Source organism: Danio rerio, chromosome 18, assembly GCF_052040795.2.
Source record: "Danio rerio strain M-AB ecotype USA chromosome 18, GRCz13ab, whole genome shotgun sequence".
NCBI classification, from domain to species: Eukaryota; Metazoa; Chordata; class Actinopteri; order Cypriniformes; family Danionidae; genus Danio; species Danio rerio.
The window spans coordinates 5,637,965-5,662,500 of NC_141038.1; the positions used below are offsets into that span (position 1 = coordinate 5,637,965).

The 24,536-nt window shown below is 35.3% G+C and overlaps 1 protein-coding gene across 11 annotated transcripts in view; it reads left to right on the forward strand.

Annotated features, from left to right (window-relative positions):
* Positions 1-24,536, forward strand: part of slitrk3a (SLIT and NTRK-like family, member 3a) — a 42,224-nt gene that overhangs the window by 4,434 nt on the left and 13,254 nt on the right. For 4 of the 11 annotated variants that reach the window (XM_087292823.1, XM_087292819.1, XM_087292815.1 and 1 more), the window contains exons 2-3: positions 23,053-23,196; positions 23,739-23,805. The exons of 3 other annotated variants lie outside the window; for them this stretch is intronic. The gene's annotated coding sequence lies outside the window, so the exon portion shown is untranslated. The remainder of the gene's footprint in view (positions 1-23,052; positions 23,197-23,738; positions 23,806-24,536) is intronic. 4 more of the 11 variants (XM_087292818.1, XM_087292813.1, XM_087292824.1 and 1 more) reach the window with 1 other exon arrangement.

The window sequence follows — 24,536 nt, forward strand, 5'->3', positions numbered from 1 at the left end:
GCCCTTACAACTGAGGGTTAAGTGGAAGGGCTTCAAAATTTACTCTTAAGAATTGGGACAGCACTACAGCACCTGCACACGTCATCATATGTCATCGCAATCTCCTGCTTCATGTGAGATCAGACGATGGCCACGGCTGTAGTGATTCCAGTTGTGTTATGTTTTGGTAATTATCTTCAGGAGATCACTGAAGGCATAGATTATGTTACCAAAACGATCTAATGTGGCGATAAGATCGTAACTTTACTGTATATTTACACCATGGCCGTATTCATCAATTTAAACAGACCAAAAACAACATTTACATTATAGCAGACACTGTAAAAAGGTCATTGACAGCCACTAGATGTTAATGACAGTGTATTCGAGTGTCAGAATGCTGTGGGACTGCTGGACAGGAGTTATTTTTAATGGGGATTATAGATCACGAAATTTAGCGTTTTCAATTCATAACGCGGTTATGAATATATTAAAATGTGTTTGTTTGTCGTAAAAATTCGTAATATTCATAAAATGACAAAAAGTACTAATTTGTGGATCTCCTTACTTCCGGGTTTAGCAATGCTGCCGCTGTGGCTGGTGCATTCTGGGAAATTTTCTTACCCCTTGGTTTCAAGTGTGGTCCTGAAAAATCTTTGTTCAAAGGGCTATTCACCACTTCCCCTTAGCCTTGTGCATTCAAGCTAAAGAGAATTGGGACACCCCTACCCCTTGGCGTGAACACACAAAACGAGGGATAGGAGTAAGGGGAAGGGCTAAGGGGTAGAATTGGGATTGGGCCAGAGAGAGAGAGAGAGAGTGAGAAATGGAGTACTTTCATTCTCTTAATCGCAGTGAAATAGGGGTTTCTGCTGTAAGTGTCAGTCAAAGACTGTCCAGCAAACACACATGCAGTAAAATTGTGCTGTCTCTGCATTTTTAAGTAGTTGGAGGGTTGTAAATACTCACACTCACCTCCCATAGTAAGCTACGGCAACATATCGCAAATAAGATAATGACATCAGTACATAATAACTGGTTATGATTATTTCTGAACCAATATCGAATTGTCTGCGTCTACATCATGGTGCATTGAAGAAACAATTAATTTTGACACTCCTATTGGTTGGTTGGTTGGTTGGTTCATTCATTCGTTGTTTGTTTGTTTGTTTCTTGTATGGTTGATTGCGTTCACTGTAAAAAATAAATCCGTAAAATTTACGGTAAAAAAAACGGCAGCTGTGGTTGCCAGTACTTTACAGTTAAAAACACGGTACAAAGTCATTTACATTTTATATGGTAAATTACCATATTTTATTAATTTATAGAGGTAATATGTCTGTATTTTGAATGATCTACACATCTTTTGTTACACAGTTAGACACGTTAGCACACCCACATGCAGGTGGTGATGAGGAAGTTACAAAATAAGCCAATGCTCATCACAATCAACTTTTTCCACAAGCAGAAAAGAGTATCAGCATATAGAAGGTGCTCAGTGTCATTCACACAGCTACTAAACACCAGTATGGTAACACGCATAAAATTAAAGTCATGAAATAAACATTGTTTATCAACATTAGATGTAACATAAATCTCTAATGTACATAACTGATGGGGAAACAACTAAAAAGATCCATATTAATGTCAACCAAATGCATAAATTATGTGCCGTGCAGGGAATTCTGGGAAAGTCAATTTACGGTTATTCGCGATATATATTAAGCAAACATACCGTTAACCGGGTTACAGATTTGTACTGTAGCATTTTTACAGGTTTTTTACTGTTGAAATCACGGCCATTTTTTACAGTGTTGGTTTGTTGTTTAAATGAACTGTACTTTTAAGACAGTGTTTTTAATTTTTTTCTTCTATTTCTCTTTTTTATGAGCTGTACTTTTAAGGCAGTGATTCTCATATTTGTTTCTGTCACACCCCAGTTTTAGTCCCAAGAACTGCTCCTTTATTTCAGTTTTATCTCTTTCTTTTGTGTCCCAAAGGAAAAACAAAACAAATAAAATAGCATATGGCCTTTCATTTTTTGCTGTTTGCCAAACAATTGGGGGAAAAAAATCATCCAGAATCATCCATGGTATACAAAAGGCTTGTCAAGCTTCAGAAGCACAAAAAAGTTTCATAAAAGAAGTCCATACAACTCCTTCTACAGCATTTGTTGAGAGAGCTGAAACATTTTATTGCACTTTATTTTTTACCAATATTCTTCCTTTATGTCATTCAGATCCTTAGAAGACCTTTATGTCGGCTTTGCATTAGTGTGGTAATATGTTCAACCAGAATATCCAGATGATCTGTTTGTAAAGCAATAAAACACATTTACACACAGAAGTGCACAAAGTATGATTTAGACACACTTCAGGTGTTTCAAACACAATCTTATTTAAACGCCCTATTGTGTCAGCCGGTTGTTTGACGCTTAAAAAAAAAAACATATTGACCACGGCAAGTTTTTTAAGAGCTGGAAGTGGAGCAACAAGGTAGTATTTTTGGGGTGGGAAGCACAAAGACAAAAATAGAGACCCTTCAGTTCTCCGTCTGACTGCGCCTGATGTCAACAGATCCTGTTGTGCGATGACACTCTAAATGAAAGGTGTGTGTGCAGGTGTCGAGTTGACAGATGGAGCACGTGCAATCAAAACACTCTTGCTTTTTGAGAAGTGCTCGCTGGATGTGTGTGTGCATTCAGTCTCAGGATTTAGCCATTTTCAGTGTTGTCCTAAATATACGGCATTTGTGCGGTACTTGCATCTAACACATTTGTATGACTGGACCAATAGCAAAACAGTCTTAGTAATGTTACTTATTTAAATAACCTGCTTTTATAGGTTCTGTCTTTTTTTTTTGTCCTTTTTAGACAATATTTGGTCACACTTTATTTTGATGGTCCGTTTGTTACATTGCATCTACATGCCAACTAATTCTCATTAGATTATAAGTAACCCGTTAGGTTGGGGTTAGGGTTAGTGTAAGATGATATGTACTTGCAAAGTTTATCAGAGTCAGTTAAATTTCTGTTGAAGGAGCATATCAACAGATATTAAGCAGACAGTCTGCTAATACTCAAATGGACCATCAAAATAAAGTATTACCCAATGTTTTCTGAATTTAGTAATTACTTTTACTACGTTTTAACAAACATTCCGAAATGAATTTTTATAATGCATTCTAATAGGGGTTTATTTCTCAATCAATATATCTAATTTTACATATTATCATTAGAATAATTTTTGATTAACAGAAAGTTCAAACAGCTACAGCATTTATTTTAAAATATTTGTAGCACGTTTCTTTGTATTTTTTAAATTGTCATTGTTGTTAATAATTATAATTTTTTGTATTTTAGTAAAGTTTTTGGATTTTTCTGTGTCAGTGTATGATATTTTTCTACATAATCTATTGTAAAATCAAAATATGCATACATACGTGTGTGTGTGTGTGTGTGTGTGTGTGTGTGTGTGTGTGTGTGTGTGTGTGTGTGTGTGTGTGTGTGTGTGTGTGTGTGTTCTCACAGTTGAAGTGAGAATTATAAAACCCCTTAAAGGCTATAAATTATGCTATAACCAGTCTAATTTCTTATAGTCTCATGTATTTTAGTCCAATCTCCCACAACCCTCCTGTTTTGTTATTTCTTCCAGAAAACTCCTGTAATTTCATCACCCAACCCTTTTTGGTACAGTCTGTAACAACCCCGGGCAGCCAACTTTGCTACTGTCGTACAGATTATGCCGGTAAACTGATATACAGGCACATTGCACTGCTACTCATATTGCTCATATATATATATATATATATATATATATATATATGTATATATATATATATATGTATATATATATATATATATATATATATATATATATATATATATATATATATATAGTAAAACTTTTAATTTCTGCAATTTTACCTATCATTTTCAACACCTTTCTTAACATATTAGTTTTAAAAACTACTTTCTAATAACTGATTTATTTTATATTTGTTTATTTGTGACAGCACATATTTCACTGTACATTTTTCAAATACTAGTATTCAGGTTAAAGTGCAATTTATAGGCTTATAGAAGGTAATTAGGCAAGTTAGCGTAATAAGGCAAGTCATTGAATAACAAGAAAAAGTATTGCCAATAATTTTGACCTTAAAATGGTATTTAAAAAAAAACTGCTTTTATTCTAGCCAAAATAAAACAAATAAGACTTTCTCCAGAAGAAAAAATATTATCGGAAATACTTTGAAAATGTCCCTAATCCATTACATTATCACTTGAGAAATATTTGAAAAAAAAGAAAAAGAAAAAAAACATTTTGTACAGGAGGGCTATATATATATAATTTGCTGTAATATAAAAATGATTAAAATAATATAGAATTATTAAATAATTAAACTATTTCATATAATTTATTTGCAATCTAAATCTCTTTTTAAACAAACTTTAAAGCAGAACCGTTATTATATGATGTATTGCTGATCCTAACAAGAGCAGACGTTCTCATGCGAAAGAAAAAAAAAAGGCTTGATTTACAGACAAATTGCGGTGCTTCAATAAACAATCATATTCTCTGTCATCTGCGTTACTGTCGTCATTACCATAATTGCCATCATTTCAAACTCATTTGCACTAACACCAAGTGCTTTGTGCTCTTTCCACAAGGTTGAAAATATCACAATAGTACAATGATAATTTCAAGAAAAATCCACATCATTTGTCAAACCATTCTTTTAAAAAAGAGAGAGGAAACGCTTGTAATCTGCCTTTTTGATTGTCCACAACAAAACGGATTATTTAAAATAGATTAATTTGCTATATTTGTTTGCAAAAAGAAGGTTGATATCAGTTATTCACCACAGCTTTACCTTCGTTTAGGCAATATGCAAATTCAGCATTTAGTCTTTTACCTGTGACGTTTGGCACATCGTTAACTCTTCACTCCATATTGTGTTTTAATTGTTCTGAATTACAGTAATTACCTTGAGTTATTTCTATACGGTCTCTTGGTTATTCTGTGGCTGGTGTGAGCAGGGTGGACCATTTTTCATCTTGATGTTTGACCTTTTAGATGAGCCGATGATGATATTGTTGGTTTTGTTATTTGTTGGTTGGTTTGGTTTGGTTTGGTTGGTTGGGTTTGTTGATTGGTTGGTTGGCTGGCTGCATGGTGGTTTGGGTTGGTTGGCTGGTTGTTTGGGTTGGTTGGCTGGTTGGTTGATTGGTTTGTTGTTTGTTTGTTGGTTGGTTGTTTTGGTTGGTTGGTTAGTTTGTTGTCTGTTGATTGTTTGTTTGTTTGTTTGTTTGTGATGATTTGGTCTTGTTTGGTTTTGGTTGCTTGGTTGGTTTGTTTTTGGTTCGTTGGTTTGGTTTGTTTGTTTGTTGCTTGTGGTTGGTTGGTTGGCAGGTAGTTTGAATATTTGGGTTGGTTGGTTGGATTGTTGGTTGGGTTGTTGGTTCGGTTTGTTGTTTGTTTGTTGGTTGGTTGTTTGGCTTGGTTGACTGGTTGGCTGATTAGTTGATTGATTAGTTTGTTGTTTGTTTGTGATGGTTTGGTCTTGTTTGGTTTTGGTTGCTGGGTTGGTTTGTTTTTGGTTGGTTGGTTTGGTTTGGTTGCTGGGTTGGTTTGTTTGTTTGTTGCTTGTTGGTTGGTTGGTTGGTTGGTTGGCAGGTAAATTGAATGTTTGGGTTGGTTGGTTTGTTGGATAGGTTGGTTTGTTATTTGTTGGTTGGTTGTTTGGCTTGGTTGGCTGGTTAGTTGATTGATTAGTTTGTTGTTTGTTTGTTTGTTGGTTGGTTCTTTGGGTTGGTTGACTGGTTGGTTGGTTGGTTGGTTGGTTGGTTGGTTAGTTTGTTGTTTGTGGGTTGGTTGGTTGTTTGTGTTGGCTGACTGGTTGTTTGTTTGTATGTTTGTTTGTTTGTTTGTTTGTTTGTTGCTTGGATTGGTTTGTTTGTTTGTTTGTTTGTTTGGTTGGTTGGTTTGTTTGTGTTGGCTGACTGGTTGTTTGTTTGTATGTTTGTTTGTTTGTTGCTTGGATTGGTTTGTGTGTTTGTTTGTTTGTTTGTTTGTTGGTGGGTGAGGATGCAAAACAGATCATCTTAAATAGATAAATTTGCTAGATTAGTTTGCAAAAGGAAGTTTGATATCAATTATTCAGCACAACTTTACCTTCGTTTAGGTTTTGAGCGATGATTGAAAATGCAAATTCAGCATTTAGTCTTTCACCTCTGACGTTTGGCACGTCGTTAACTCTTCACTTCATATTGCGTTTTAATTGGGGCAATGATTGTTGTGAATTACAGTAATTACCTTGAGTTAGTTCTATACTGTCTCCGTCTTCTAGTTATTCTGTGGCCGGTGTGAGCACGGTGGACCATTTTTCATCTTGATGTCTGACCTTTAGGTGAGCTGATGAAGATAATTGCGATAATTAACATGTTTTCTCATTTGACCTCTGGTGGGGGAACGGGTCAAATGTCTCTGGTCTAAAAGTATGTCAAACCTGTTTCAGATGAAGAGGTTTATGGGTATGAAATACTGATGAGATTATTATTAAATTCCTAAGACCATGAAGGTTTTTTCTTTTTCTTTTAAAAAATAAAATATTTAAACAAAAAATAAAACCTAGACTCTTATTATTATTATTATTATTATTGTTATTATTATTATTATTATTATTATTATTATTATTAAACTGTTAAGTATTTAGTATTAACTAATAACTAACCACTGTAGTGTCAGTAAAGTATGGCTCAAAATAAGAAATCCTTTTCACCTGTTCCATATCATAAATACACAATTGTTTTGCTTTTTTAAATTGGCTTTCTTTCTTTCTTTCTTTCTTTCTTTCTTTCTTTCTTTCTTTCTTTCTTTCTTTCTTTCTTTCTTTCTTTCTTTCTTTCTTTCTTTCTTTTGTCTGTCTGTCTTTTTTATTTTTCTGTCTGTCTGTTTGTTTATTTATCTATCTGTATGCATTTTTATTCATTCATTTTTCTGTGTCTGTATTTGTATTTTATTTATTCATCTGTTTGTTTGCTTGTTTATTTTGTAAATTTTCTATAATTATGTGTCTGCCTGTCTGATTTTTTATTTTTTATTCTTTTTGTTTGATTATTTGTCTGTTTGTTTATTTATTTATTTGTCTGTTTGTCTGTATTTTATTTATTTATTCATTTATTTGTTTTAATAATTTATTTATTTATTGCTCTGTTTGTCTTTAATTTAATATTTATTTATTTATTTATCTCTGTTTGTTTATTTTTTGTCTGTATGTCTGTCTGTTTGTTTATGTATTTGTATATCAATTTATTTTATTTTTATGCTTATTTATTTGTCTGTGTGTCTGTATTTGTATTTATACCTTTATGTGTTTATTTTTCTGTCTGTATGTTATTTATTTATTTTTCTGTCTGTCTATCTGTTTGTTTATTTATTTATCTGTCTGTCTGTTTGTTTGTTTGTTAATGTATGTGTCTGCCTGTCTGTGTTTTTATTTATTCATTTATTTGTTTGTTTATTTATTAATTGATTAATTCATTTATTTGTCTTTTATTTATATATCTGTTTATTTTATTTATTTATTTATTTATTTTATTTATTTACCTGTTCATTTATTTATCTATTAGTTTTTTATTTTATTTACCTATTTACTTTTGAAATTACTATAGTGTCCACAATTCACTCAATTCCTGAAATACCCCATAACTAGGTGTTTTTTTTTTTTTTTCAGTACATATACATCAGTTTTTACAGAATTCCTATACATCCTCACCTTTACCACATCCTTGTTTCCTTCCTCCTCTGATCCCTTGGTCTTCCTGTTTGTCCTTCTGAGAGCAATAGAGAACGTGTTGATGATTTTACGGGGTCACCACACACTGCGTCAACACCACCATGGCCTAATTACTCAGCAGTGGCCCAAAGACAGGGAACGTTGTGATGTGCAAGCCAAACAGAGGAGCTGTAATCTAGGCCAGCTCACTTTCTCTGTGTTTGGAGAACAGTTTCGAATCACATGTGAAGGCCGGCTTTTCAGTGCTGCTTACTATTACTTACACAGTTGAAGTCAGAACTATTAGACCTCCTGAATTATTAGTCCCCCTCTATGTGTTTACTCAAATTCTGTTTAACGCAAAGAAAATGAGTTTCAACACATTTCTAAACGTAATCGATTTAATAACTCATTTCTAATAGCTGATTTATTCTATCTGTGCTATGATGACAGTACATAATATTTTACTAGATATTTTTCAAGATACTGGTATTCAGCTTTAGAAAATTGCAATTTAAAGGCTTAACTAGGTTAATTAAGCAAGCTAGAGTAATTAGGGAAGTCATTGTTTAACTATGGTTGGTTTTGTAGACAATCGGGACAAAAATATTGCTTTAGGTGGCTAATAATATTGACCATAAAACAGATATAAAAGTCAGCACTAATAATGTAGTCGTTGACACATGCACTCACGGCGACCCAAGTTTGATTCTGCCTCGCGGTCCTATGCCGATCCTTCCCCTTTCTCTGCTCCCCATGCTTTCCTATCAATTCTCTCTATACTTTCCTATCCAAATAAAGGTGAAAACCCCCAAAAAATAACTATTAAAAAAATGTATATATAAAAACTATTTAAAACTGCTTTTATTCTAGTATAAATAAAACAAATAACTTTTTTTTTTCCAGAAGAAAAAATACTATAGGAAATACTGTGAAAAAATTTCATTGCTCTGTTAAACATCATTTGGAAAATATTTTAAGAAAAAAATCACAACAGGGAGAATAATAGTTTTAGGAACTGCCACTAAGCAGATTCATTGGGCGAGTTACTTTAAAAAGTTATTAATTACATCATTAAAGCTGTATTTAATTACATTTCTAATTACCATGTCTTGAAATCCCTATACAGTTGCAGTCAGAATCATCCCCCCCCCCCCCCTGAATTATGAGCCCTCTGTTTACAGTACCCACCCCCGCCCCCATCATTTTTTGTTATTTGACAAAGAGAGGATTTTTTTCTACACATTTCTAAACATAATAGTTTTAATAACTCTAATAATTTCTAATAACTGATTTATTTTATTTTTGCGATGATGACAGTCAATAATATTTTACTAGATATTTTTTCCAGATACTAGTATTCAGTTTAAAGTGACATTTAAAGGCTTAACTAGGTTAGCTAGGTTAGGGTGATTAGGCAAGTTATTGTGTAATGATGGTTTGTTCTGTAGACTATTGAAAAAATTATAGCTTAAAGGGGCTAATAATTTTGACTTTAAAATGTTTATTAAAAAATTAAAAACTGCTTTTATTCTAGCCGAAATAAAACAAATAAGGCTTTCTCCAGAAGACAAAAATATTATCAGACATACTGTGAAAATTTACTTGCTCTGCTAAACACCATTTGGGAAATATTTAAAAAAAAAAAGGAAAATTTTGAAGAGTGGCTAATAATTCTGACTTTAACTGTACTTCACAAGTCCTAAAGAACACAAGTTTATTAAACTTTATTAAAAAAAAACTAATAATGCTTTTTAATAGTAACCATAACATATATTTTATCAATAAAATAAAAAACTGAACTATTACAAATTATATGCATCAAAACAAATGTTTCTAATCAGTGAGATCATATTTCATGCAATATACTGTCATTAACCATTTTTTGCTTAATTATTGTTTAAGCATGAGCGATTGTCAAATGAAACCTTTTTTAGTTGAAAAACTGAATTATTCTTTCAAAAAATCTGAAGAACAAAAAAATGAAAATACTTTTCTGAATTTCTAACATTTATAACTACACTGCCTGACAAAAGTCTTGTCGTCAATCCGAGTTACATTACAAACCACTTCTTCAGCAGAATAGCAATCCTTCTTATACTTAAACGTCCACATCAAATGTCCTGAATGTAAAAAAAAAAAAAAGTCAGTGCTCCAGGATTGGCCAGCCCAGTCACCAAATATGAACATTATTGAGCATGTTTGGAGTAAGATGTAGGAGGCATTGAATCTGGATGAACTATGAGAATCCTGCAAGAATGCTTTCTTTGCCATTCCAGATGACTTTATTAATGAGTGATTTGAGTCATTGCAGAGATGTATGGATGCAGTCCTCCAAGCTCATGATGGAGTCAGACACAATATTCATTTTTTTCTCCACTGCAGCATGACTTTATATTCTATACTGGACATTATTTCTGTGAAGTGACAAACCTTTTGTCTAAGCAAAATCAGACCTTACTATCCTAATGAAATCATTCAAAATCAAGGCATGATCATATTTTGTTTTGGTAAAAAAAAAAAAAAAAAAGTTTAATCTACAGGCCTTTGCCTTTCATATAAGCCACTTCTGATACCAAATGGTCAACTAGAAGTCAAGTTATTAAACTTGGAAAGGCGACAAGACTTTTGTCAGGTAGTGTTTAAGGTGTTTAAGTTACAATTATAACAAATTTCTGACTCAATTCATTCATTTTTAAGCATGTAAAAGAGCTTTAATAAATCTGACCTTTAGTTGAAAATTAGAATTATACAGCAAAATATACCTGTACAACACAAAAATAATATCACTTTTCTTCTCTAAAATGATTTATACAGAACTGTTGAATTTATTTGCAGTATTTAAGACAAGAACATTATAAGAATATGTAATTAAATAAGCATTTTCAGTGGATAAATTATTTAATTACAGCTAATAGTAACCTTGTAATCAATTGTTACTGATATATTTCTGATATCTCACAAAAAGCAGATGATTAGTTGTCTGGTTTACATGCGCACCAGTATCTCTTAATGAGTAAACCATGTTGACAAAGTTATTAATAAATCAGTTTATTTTCCCAGAGTGATATAATAATGTCTAACTACAGTACTTCATTTGTCCTTGACTGTTACATAAATCTTAATAAACTTAAGGAGAGTATTGCGACATGTCACTGGGAAACTTACAGCTCATATATTATCCTAAGGATCCAGCATTGTATTGAACCATTTCTGCTTCTGTTGTTTAAGATAAGAAAAGCCTTTTATGAGTCTTTGGGTCAAGAAAGGTCAAGAGAGTTTGTGCTTTATTTATTGCGAAACGTTTGCTCCGTCTGCTCAGTAAGAACACTTTCCTGTCACATTTCACATACTGTGGAAAGCAGGTTAATGCGTTTACATCTTGGACAATGTCAGCATAAGGTGCAAAAATCTGTGACGATTGCTTTATGCTATAAAGGAAAAGAGGTTGATGCATTATTTACAGTTGAAGTCAGAATTATAAGCTCCCCTTTTATTTATTTTTTATGTTTTTAAATATTTCACAAATGGTGTTTAACAGAGCAAGAAAATGTTCACAGCATGTCTGATAATTTTTTTTCTTCTGGAGAAAGTCTTATTTGTTTTATTTCGGCTGGAATTAAAGCAGTTTTTTAATTTTTTAAACACCATTTTAAGGACAATGTTTACTACAATGGTTTAGTTTTGCTTCTAGCTTTCAAGTTATTTTAACACAAAAAAATGGACTAATGCATTTAGAACTTACTCGGTTTGAGTTCTTCCTAATATAATCAGTTTGTGAGTTACCATAGATCCTTTTCATTAAGTCAAAGTAAGTGATCAGTTAAACTAACGTATTTCATTTAGTGATTTTCACTGTTAGGTTTTACAGTGTAGGAGACTTGTAAAATGAGCCAAAATAAGGGGTGGGTAAATTTTTTTAATGGGTTCTGAATATGCATGCGAACACAAGCTTTTGCTGCTTGTTTAAACTACTTATTTAAAATGAGCATGAAAAAATATATATTAATAATTTTTTGGGGGAGGACCACAATAATTATTATTTTTTTCAATCCACTTAGATTTCTAAAAACTTTTAAGTTAACTTGGAATCAATGTGTGTTGTGATGATATGTGAAATCCAGCATTATTTACAGTGAGGATTAAGCTAAATTTAACAACACTTCCTCTTTTGACTTTGGTTAAAGGGGTGGTCCACTACGATCTCATATTTCAAACTTTAGTCGATGTGTAATGTAGCTGTATGAACATAAACCACTTCTCTGAATGTAAAAAGTTCAATGCAAAGGGAGACCTTGGTTTTTACAGAGTTAGCTTAGCAAAGCCTACAATGAACGAATTTTGGGGACTACAAAAAAATACTTCCGCCCCCTGTGACATCACAAGTTCGTTTACTGCGCATCCCACACTGCGCATGCGGGTAAGGGCCGTGGCCAGAAGCACTGTAACGTTATAGCAGAGATGAAGCTAAAAATGCGTCTAAACACGGCTGTTTCCACAGAGCTTTGTCTGTTTCTGTATTTGGGCTTCCAAAGGACACGACACAAAGACAGAAGTGCCTTCAGTTCAATATTAATTATCTTCTAGGGAATTATAAAATACTCAGCAAGCATGATTTGACAAAACAGCTCCTGAATCTCTCCTAGTTCAGTGCTGGATTCGGCTAAAATCTCCTCAAAGCAGAAGTTGTAAGCTACAAGTAAGTGTTTTTATTTGTTAAAATTGATCATGACGTGCAGTGTCTAGCGTTAACGGTATGCTGTAGCAATGATGTAAACAATGCGAAATGCTGCTTTGCGGGCAAACGGTTTAGCTACAAATTCATATCTATCAGCCAAACTGCTGTAACACACACGTTCGTGTCTCTTCTGTGTGTGCGCACGGGACTGCACTGATTGTCTTCAGGCAGCTTTTCCATGTGTTTTACATCTCAGATAATGAAGTTGCAAAAGATATGTGGATGATTCATATTACTTACACCTGCATATTCAGGATACTCGTGAAAGACGTCATAACGCATAGAGTTAAAAAAAATACAGATTTGCTTACCTGACTAGTGGTCGCAGCAGAATAATAAATCAAAGCTCAACAGGTAGCATCTCACATCTTGTGCTTTATTCTTCTGTCACGATATATTACAGAAAATCACTTAATCCGAGCATCAGAGAAAAAGAAAGTCCCGCGCACATGCGCTTGCTAAAGAAAGTTCACACATTCACACACACAGACGCACACACAGACGCTGTTAAAGGAGCCGCACCCCATTTTCACTCCTTAGTTACAGACACTTGTCAGATGCTATTTTAGAGAGCGGGTGCGAGGTTGACTGCATGTTTACACAGCAGAAAAGCGCGTGCTTTTACGGGCATGACGTTAAGCCGATCCGCCAATAGCAGCACATTATGACGATGACCAATCAGAGTCACTTGAGGGCGGGCCTTTTAGAGGAACAAGGAAATATAACAGTCGTTTTCATGTTAGCTGAGTAGCTGTATATAATCAAAGTGAGATATATGAAAAAAATTACGCGATTTCCTTCACGTGAAACATAAGCACACATTGCTTTGCATCTTATAAACACAACCAAGCCTTTAAATTACATTCTGGACCACCCCTTTAAGCTCCGCTTGCATTGTATTACCATCAGTTAAGCTGAAACATACAGCAGAAACGCCTGCACTCAGCTATTGGTCATAATGAGATATAAATGCATTCTCACCATCTAATTATTTTTATCCATACAAGTCTGATTAATCGTGTCCTAGTTCTCTGGAAGTCTCACGTTGTCAGAGGAGAAGAGGTGTTTATACAGGTGTGGGCACTGAGGGTGATGGGGCTGTTAACAGTTTAGCTTACTGTGCTAAATTTCAGCCTATTAGTGGTTCCTCTGCAGGATTATACCCGTCTACACATTTCTCTTGCTTTTTTTATATTCAGAGTAAATTAGTATTACCTCTGAGATTTTATGCTTGAAAAATGGGACAGTTTTAGGCCATGGCTAAATAAATAAATAAATAAAACAGAGACAAAGCTGATTTTCTTTTTCCCCATTTGAGAGATTGACATCTGTCCCATGCTGGAATTAGTTGTGCGCTAAGAACTTGAAAGCAGGTTTATTTGGTGTTTTAGTAGCACTTTTTAACATACTCTGTAATGTGGAAGTAAGCTCTTTTATTATGGATAGAGCACCTACAGTGCATAGGCCCTATTGGAATTGCTTTGTTTATTAGGGACCGAGCTCTATTGGTTGTTCCATCTATGTTTCTTCTTCTTTTTTTTTTTACAAAAATTAATGGCATTTTTTAGTCTAAACATGCTCGAAAACTCACAAAACTTTGCACACGTACTAGAAGGGGTGGGCATTTGCATTTGTTATAGGTTTCAGAAGTAGGTGTGGGAAAAAGGCTTGACAGCACTACCTATCCTACTATCCGGCAGCTAGCTCTCTGCAACTCTCACCATAGATATATACACTAGATATCGCATAGGGACCCTGAGCATGCGTCAATAGCGCCGCCATATTTGTACAGTGCTCCCAGGACAAATGTCATTCAACCGCACTAGTCAAGACAGTGTTATTACATGAAGATGCAGGACTTTAGCGCTGTCTACGGGTTTAGTAACGAGCAAACAAAGAAAACAAAGCACAAAGGCAGAACATTTCATAGGTAATATTATGTTTTTTCTGTTTTTGTATGTTCTGAACTTTTGTGCTAATCAGGTAACGTTATTGATGATAACAGTCACTTACTGCATTCACCATACGGCAAAGCAGCTCCAACTCGCATTAAACACTCGGCTTATGCTAGTTTTGTTGAATAAAATCAGCAAACAATGCAAAAGAAATATGACAACAAGATGCTGCGCTGCTAGAAACTTGTATTATTGTCGCCTAACGTTAGTGAAAGAGTCGTTCGGGTGGATTCATTCACAAATGAATCGCTCTCTACGTCAGTATGAGAAGTGAAAGCAGGAGAGGAGCTGTGTTTCAGGACATGATTAGATTAAATTTAACAGGGAGGGTGAATAGTACATTTCTGTACACACAAACACAAGCTTTTTGTCAGGAATGCCCGTGCGGTCACTGATGAAGAAGAACCAGCTTTCATCAGACGTCTTAGTGAACTTCTACCGCTGCACAATAGAGAGCATCCTGACAAACTGTGTCACAGCCTGGTATGGAAGCTGCTCTGTTGCTGAGCGTAAGGCACTGCAGCGGGTGGTGAAAACTGCCCAACGCATCACAGGGACCACACTGCCAACCATAGAGGACATCCAGAAGAAACACTGTTTGCGCCCAGCACGCAGTATTCTGAAGGACACCTTTCACCCTGCTCACAGACTGTTTTCTCTCCTGCCCTCCGGCAGGCGCTTCAGGCTCCCCCGGACAAAAACCAGCTGACTGAGGAACAGCTTTTTCCCCAGAACTGTCTCCCTCCTGAACTCTGCCCCCCACTGACTCTTTTGCCCCCCAATACACCCCCCACTCTCCTCTAACTTAAAATCCTCGCAATAACTGCACTGTTTAACATTTGCACATTTAAAAATTTGCACATTCACTGCACCACATTGAACTGTTTACTTATTGAACTGTACATAACCACTGCATATGGGCATTTGTAATTATGTACACACCCAACATACATATACACTTGTAATCATGCTTATTTATCTGCATACTACTGATTATTAATAGTAACCTGTACATATATTCATATATTGTAACATATACACTTGTAATCATGTTTATCTATCTGCACACTACTGATTATTAATAGCAACCTGCACATATATTTATATATTGTAAATCTGCTCATAGCTTATCCAACCTGTATATAATGTTCATAGTACATCCATCTGTAAATATCACCATAGTTTTTCTATAACTGCACTTTATAACTTATTCCTGTATCCTGCACTTGCTGCTATTGCACTGTTGGTTAGACCTAAACTGCATTTCGTTGCATTGTACTTGTACATGTGTAATGACAATAAAGTTTAATCTAATCTATCTAATCTAATCTATCAATGTCGAAAAGTGATGTAAAATTATATTTTTCGTAATTAGAAAAAAAAAATTACATACTAACATCCAGGAAAACTCCCGATCACAGATATATGTGTATATGTGTATATCTCTGGCTTTGCATGGCCACAGTCCTCCACTGTACCTTGGTCCTGCATTCATTTCAAAGGAGCGCTACCTTGTAGCAAGATGGCGGCGCTATTGACACATTCCGTCCAATAGACAACAATAGGCCAGGCGACATCTAGTGTATATATCTATGAACTCTCACATGGTCACCCACTGAAGCTAAGCAGGGCTGCGCCCGGTCAGTACGTGGATGGGAGACCACGTGGGAAAGCTAGGCTGCTGCCGGAAGTGGTGTTAGTGAGGCCAGCAGGGGGCACTCAACCTGCGGTCTGTGTGGGTCCTAGTGCCCCAGTATAGTGACGGGGACTCTATACTGCACAGTAAGTGCCGTCTTTTGGATGAGATGTTAAACCGAGGTCCAGACTTTTTTTTATTTGTCATTAAAAAAAGTTAGGGTAATTTGGCAAATCTTTGTATAAAGATGGCTTGTTTTGTTGACTATCTGTAAAAAAAAACATATTGCTTAAGGGGGCTAACAATATTGATCTTAAACTCTTAAAACAAGTAAGACTTTCTCCAGAAGAAAAAATATTATAGGAAATACTGTGCAAATTCCTTGCTCTGTTAAACTTAATTTAGGAAATATTTAAAATCAAATCACAGGAGGGCTATTAATGTTGACCTAAACAGTATTTCAGTATAGCCAATTGTTTTAACAATTGGATGTGCCAATACTTTAAATTAAACAAAGAGACAACTGAAATCATTGCATTTGGGAACAGAGATGAGGTTCTCAAGGTGAAACCTTGGCTCTAGGGATCATCGCACAAAAAATAAGGTAAAGAATCTTATTGTGACTCTGGAGTCAGATCTGAGTTTCAGTAGTCATCTTAAACCAGTAAGTAAATCAGCATACTATTATCTGAAAATCATTGCAAGAATTATATGATTTGTTTCTAGTGAGGACTTAGAGCAGGGGTGTCAAACTCAATTCCTGGAGGGCCGAAGCCCAGTTTAGTTCCAACCCTGCTCCAACACACTTACCTGTAGGTTTCAAACAAGCCTGAAGGACTCAATTAGTTTGATCAGGTGTGTTTAATAAGGGTTGGAACTAAACTGTGCAGAGCTGCGACCCTTTTGGAACTGAGTTTGACACCTGTGACTTAGAGAAACTTGTTCATGCTTTTATCAGCAGCAGGGTGGATTAATGTAATGGACTCCTCACTGGGCTTCCCAATAAGACAATCAGACAGTTGCAGCTCATCCAGAACGCTGCGGCCAAGATTCTGACCAGAAGCATAAAATCAGAGCACATCCCATCTGTTCTCAGGTCTCTACAATGGCACCCAGTCACATTTAGAATAGATTTTAAAGTATTATGTCTATAAATCACTAAATGGCCTAGGACCTTAATACGTTATAGATATGCTCACTGAACACTAAAGGAAACCATCAAGTAAATTAGGATCAAGTAAATTAGAAATTCCAAGAGTTCAGTTAAAGCAGGGTGAATCCGCCTTCAGCTACTAACAGCGCCCCCACTGCTTGAATCAGCCACCAGAAATGATCAGATGTGCTCCAACATTAGGCACATTCAAATCGAGACTTAAACACATCTGTTTACCTGTGCCTTTACTGAATGAGCACTGTGCTACGTCCCACAGATCGCACTATTATGTCTTTCTTTTCTTTTTCATTCTTTTATAACCTGTTTAATCTGTTTTTAATCATTTTATTCTTTGTTGTTTTTATTTTATTTATACTTGTTTATTTTATTCCTGTTTAGCACTTTGAATTAGCATTTTGTATAAAATGTGCTTTGTAAATAAACCTGCCTTGCCTGTAATGCCCCCAATGCCTTTTTTTCCTGTCAACATCTGTGTTCTGAGATGTGTGTACAGTAGATGTGGTTCGCTGTGCTGTTAGCTTCAGGAGAATCCTCTGGATAATGTTAGTGACCCTGTTGAAGAAGGAGAGCAGGTTTGTTTGACCCAGAGACTGGGAAGAAAGCCGACTCCACGCTAAAACATTGAATCAAAGGGAATTCAGAAAAAGCCCCGTCATGCTTGATATTTTTGGAGTGCTTTTGATGTTCTGGGTCAGCCTTGTAGAAACCTCAGCAAAAGATGTTGAGCAGCGGAGAGCCAACCAAGCCAGTGCCAAATTAATATTATTATTATTTTTTTTTAGCTTTTGGCACAGTGTATAAATATCATTTTCAAAGCAAAGGAATAATGATGCAAGAAGGTAAATCAAGGTACCAGTGAGAAAAGAAGCTTATAATGATGTAGACAGATGCAATATGTAGTTAAAAAAATGTAAATGAGCACTAATTTAAAACAGCATGGTGGCTCAGTGGTTAGCACTGTCGCCTCACCGCAAGAAGGTCACTGGTTTGGGTCCCGATTGGGTCAGTAGGCATTTCTGTATGAAGTTTGCATGTTGCTGTGGGTTTCCCCCAACGTCCAAACAAATGCACTATAGGTGAATTGGATCAACCAAATTGGCTAGAAGGACATCCGCTGTGTAAAACTTGTGATGGAATAGTTGGCGGTTCATTCCGTTGTGGTGACCCCCTGATATATAAGGTATAAGACGAAGGAAAATGAATAATAATAATAATATTCAAGCTAAGCAGTTGATTAGCCCTACTTTTTTAGCACTATACTCAAATACAGTAAATAAAAATAAAAGTTTGCTGTTTATGATTTCTTTCTACATTCCAATTTTCCAGGTTTATCTTTTAAAAGAAGAAGAAATGGAAGTTTTAACCACCACTTTCATTACATTCAAGTGACTAAGTGAATTTAATTTACAGTTGAAAAGTTTAAGGTCGATAAGACTGAAAGCATTTTTAAAATTATTATTATTATTATTATTTCAGCAAAGATGCTTTATATTGATCAGAAGTGGCATTGAAGGCATGTATAATGTTACAAAGAATTCTTTTGAACGTTATATTCATAAAGGAATCCAGAAAAAACAAACAAACAAATAAACATCAGTTTTCTTGTGTGACACTGAGAACTGCTGCTTTGTTTCTGAAAATTCATTGCTGCTGAAGCTTTGCAGCATAGGATTATACAGTTGAAGTCAGAATTATTAGCCCCCCTTTGATTTTTTTTTTTCTTCTGTTTTAAATATTTCCCAAATTATGTTTAACAGAGCAAGGAAATTTTTACAGCATGTCTGATAATATTTTATCTTCTGGAGAAAGTCTTATTTGTTTTATTTCGACTAGAAAAAAAGCAGTTCTTATTTTTTTAAACACTATTTTAAGGACAAAATTATTAGCCCCATTTAAGCTGTCTACAGAACAAACCATCATTACAATAACTTGCCTAATTACCCTAATAATTCAGGGGAGCTAATAATTCTGACTTCAACTGTATATATTTGTATGTCTATGTATGTATGTATATATATATATATATATATATATATATATATATATATATATATATATATATATATATATATATATATATATATATATAGTGTTGTTGTATATGTTGTTTTAATTGTACAAATAAAAATAATAATGATTTTTGATATTTTAAGGAACAATTGTTGCAATTAACAAACCAATAACTATGGGATCTATTTTAATGATCTAGTCATAAAGTCTAAAGCACATGGTGCAAAAGCATTAAGGGCATGTCCGAATTCCCTTTTGCTATTTTAAGGGTGGAAAAAATAATGTTTGCGCCCCAGCGCATGGTCTAACAGGGTTGTGCTTATTCTCTTAATGACTTTTATGGGTGTGTTTTGAACATAACATGCAATAACCAATCATATCTTTACACATGAAAACAATTAAAGAATTAAAAAATATTTCTAAATTAGAAGGCATGGAGGTATAGGCTTTTAGAAAATAATTTTTAATTCTTTAATTGTTTTCAAATGTAAAGATATGTGTGTATTGCTGTACATCCTCTGTGTAGCAATAGGCATTTGATCCAGCATAGGTGCATAACTAACACGCTCTAGACTTCAGACCAGCTTTTAGTTGGTCAATGGCGCAATCTATTACAGATCCTCAATTAGCCATCAATGCACCTCAACACACCACCTTTTTAAACAGGCACACCCAGGCCCGGATTGGCTAATCGGGAGCACCGGGAGAATTCCCGGTTGGCCGGTTTGTTTTTTTTGGCCATGAGGGCCGGTGTCCCTAGCTGCTTGCACTCTCAGCAGTTGCACTTTTTTCATCTATTTATTTATTTGACCATAGCTTCACTCTTTTTATTCATTATTTTGCCGCAGAGCCGCTCTTCTCATTTATTTTCTAGAAGCACCGTGAGCAAAATGCAGCCTGCAGATTAACTAACGTTAGTGATGATGTAACGTTAACCATCATCATTCGACCCCAAACAGTGAATCCGAATAATTAATATTAATGAATAATACACCTGCTCAATTAAATCAGATGATTCGCTACATTATTAAATCTGACATAACTTGATCAGAAATCTAAAAAGGGGAGAAAAAGATTAAGCCGTCATTAGAAAGTAGTACCGTGTCTTGCGGGTCACAGTCCATTACGTTTTTATACTTGCTGTAATAGCGCTATTGTGGACCAGTGGTAAACACGTTGCGTTACGACTCGCCGACCTGTGTTCAATTCTCACCTGGAAAATTATTATTGTTTTTATTGTTAAGACATATAATACTGTTAGGGCTTTTGAACATTTGAATTTCTAAAGCAGCTGTTTTCTTGAAAAAGCCCTGATAGTGTCATTAGAAACTAAATTGGAAATGACCTTATTTTAAAGAGCCCATATTAAACATGAAATAGGGTCATATCTTGGTTGTAAGGGTCTCCAACAACAGTTTAATATGCATGCAAGGTCAAAAAAAACTTTCATGGTCTTATAATCTGCATTTATTTTTACCTAATTATCCCAGCGACTCCTGTATGAATCGTCCAGTGATTCATTTGTTCCCAAACCCCTCCTTAGTGCAAAGCTAATCTGCGCTGATTGGACCGATGACAGTCTGTTGCGATTGGTCGACTGCCTTCAGTCAGAGAGTGAAATGCCCAACAGCTAATCAGCAATATAAAAGTAATCACAGTTCATACACGCTCTATAGTGTAGGTGTGGATTTTAGCTGCCAGTGGGTCAATGTAAATACAGACTTTGGACTTGAAAATACAGACGACTAACTATTTTATTGAGCAAAAACTCCAAAAACAGTTGAGGAGATCTCCTAGCTTGGCTCACTCTGCTCTTTTTACAGACACACACACACACACATATTGCACACACACGCACACACACTTAACCTTGCTCGGGACGACAACGCGTGCGCACACACACACACAAACACACACATCTCCGGACGACAGTGCGCGCGCACGCACACACACACGCACACACAGACACACACACTACTCCTCCTCCACGGAGCTCCGTAAACAAAGCAGCACGCGTCGCGTTTTAAACGTGGCTTTGCACCCGATATGAGAATAAAGCGAGTTAACCTCATACAGTACACGCGGTTACAAGTAACAAATCACAACTAAATACATTTGCAAGCTAGATTCAACGAGGCAACTTTAATCAAACGTACTTACACTTCAGAAATGGAGGAAGAAACCCATCCTGACGTCCATAAGATGAAGTATTCTTTGTAGCATGTAGTTTCCAGAAGTTTCCAGTAGTTTCCAACTGCTTGGTTATAATGCTGAGGTTTCATCTTTGAGTAGAGACTCAATATATCCATCTGCAGTGTGACTTCAATCGACCGGCATGTTTGTGTGTGTGTGTGTGTGTCTGGGTTTCTATGTCAGAGGGCGGGGCCGCAGGTTTGAAATCTCCCGGGTTTGCGCGTGCACGTGAATAACTTGGTTTCGTTCGTACGTCATGGCGAAACACCTAATGATTCGGTATCAAGGCGACTCGTTTGAAGCACTATGAGTCGACTCTTTTATAGATGAATCAACAGTTTTAAACGCTGTACACTAACAGATTTAAGCCTTAGCTGGATACTTCACTTCACTTAGAGCTGTGTTACACACTACATGGAAGGGCATTTTCAAAAACCCATAATATGGGCTCTTTAATATAGTCAGTCGTGAACTGAGGTGGGCCGGTCTGAGGCTTGAAACTCCAGGGCTGAAAATGAGTCCGACTCCGGCCCTGGGCACACCCATGAGTCCAGAAAGTAGCGCAAATGGATTTGCTAAACAACTGATCTGAAAATAGCAACGAATCCCTGTGCTGGGTGTTTAATAGGGCCATAAGACTTTTAGCTTAATTATATTTACTACATTTTTCTATAATAAATCTATTCATATACTCTCAACTGAGAGTTTGAGTTTGGTTGTCGACCGAAGGGAATCTTTGGCGTTAAGTTTTTGTTTTGTTTCGGAAATCCACCACCCCAACACATTTGTTTTCTTCGTTTATTATGCCCATGTTGTTTCCCCTAGACTTGGGGCATAATAGGTCACAAAACTGCATGAAGTTGAGTTAATAAACATTTATTAACATAAAATATTAACATACATAGTCACCATTAATATATACTGAATAATAAAATATATAAATGTTAATTTGCATAGTTCTTTAATCATTTACTAACTTATACTAAGCGATTCTAAATGACACCAACTACTCTTAAATACAAATGATTTGTAAAAATGCAATACTGAATTTGGTAATGAACGTATAAAGATTAATAAAGTATGAAAACATAATCATTGAGCACATTATAAATGTGCTTTTAAGTCAAGAATACAGCATTTGTATCAGTATTTATAAAATCCCTAACGTCTATTAATGTAGAGTTAATGCTTATTAGATAGTAAATTCACTAGATGCTAATGCTTAATAAATGACTTATAGTGTGTAGTGATTATAAAGTGTTACCAAGATTTGTAATCAAATAAATGCATGGATGAGCATTATAAACTTTTATATATATATATATATATATATATATATATATATATATATATATATATATATATATATATATATATATATATATATATATATATATATATATATATGTATATGTGTGTATATATATGTGTGTGTGTATATATATATATATATATATGTATATGTGTGTGTGTATATATATATATATATATATATGTATATGTGTATATATATATATATATATATATATATATATATATATATATATATTTAATAACCACTCAATAACAGTGTGATTTTTCTACATTTTAGCAGGAATAAATGCTGCAGTGTTGATGCTGGCATTGCTATGGTGTTGTGAAAGTGCCATTGCTATGCATCTGCTATAGTGTTTCGCGCTGAAGGTTAATACTTACGGATGGGGATTTGAACAACTCCCAAACCGAGCACGTGAGCGTAAGTGAAATTGATCAGACTGTGCTGGGTGAGTAGAATGCACATATTTCCGCGATGAAAAGCGAGTGTTTATTGTGTTCAGAGGGGATTTATGGGGGTCTTTCATGTCTATTTGGCACATGGATGGCATGCCCGCTGCAGACTGTGCCAAGGCTGAAACATGGCTCAACCAACTGCCTCATGCTCCCGGTGTTATTTTTGGATTCATGTGCATCCGTGACCTGACATATCAAACAGAGCACAACATGACACCTGCTTCAAATCAGGAGATCTATTGACTGTAGTTCAAAGTTTTCAAATGTACTAGCGTCAACTTTTCTTTCAAATAAAGAGACAAACTGACTTGAGTCTAGATCTGACATGTGTACAGAAACGAGCCGCTTGCATCAAAGTGCAGTATCTCTAAATAACCTTTCCAATGTCAACTCACTTTGCTGTCACTAAGAGTAATGGCTTCAGCGTTTAATGCTGGACATGTCAAGTACTTTGGTGATGGAAGACGGGTTTGTATGTGATTGACATTGCTATATTTTTGTTTTTAGGACAAGAGAGATTCCTGAGCTGCTGATGAACCGTGACATGCGCACTCCAGAGAGATGTAGTTTAGGGGTAAAGTACACCTTGAACATGTATTATGCAATGGTATAGACATTTCTATGAAAAACGAGGACTTGATATGATGCATCGCGAATGATGTAGATAGTATTATTGTATATAAATTGCAAAAAAACAAACAAATGTAAATTCCTGCTTATTTATTTACCATGTTATGCTTTTGCCAAGTAGGATGCGATCCTGGATTAATATCTCTGTTGGTCCTGGAACATCATTTTTTTTTATTTGTTTTAAAATGTAATCCATACCTATTCCCTACGCCTAAACCCAACAGTAACCGTAACCATAAACCTAACCATAAGCCTAAATTTTGCATAAACATATCTCTTAATTCTGATTGGCTGACTGGAATTTTGTTCGTATCAACATACACTCACCGGCCACTTTATTAGGTACACTTTACTACCACCGGGTTGGACACACTTTTGCAATCAGACCTGCTTTAATCCATCGTGGCATAGATTCAACAAGGTACTGAAATTATTCCTCAGAAATGTTGGTCCATATTGACATGATAGCATCACGCAGTTGCTGCACATCAATGAAGTGAATCTCCTGTTCCACCACATCCTAAAGATGCTCTATTGGATTGAGTTCTGATGACTGTGGAGGCCATTTGAGTACAGTGAACGCATTGTCATGTTCAAGAAACCAGTTTGAGATGATTCGTGCTTTGAGACATGTTGCGTTAACCTACTGGAAGTAGCCTGTGGAGGTAGGCAGTG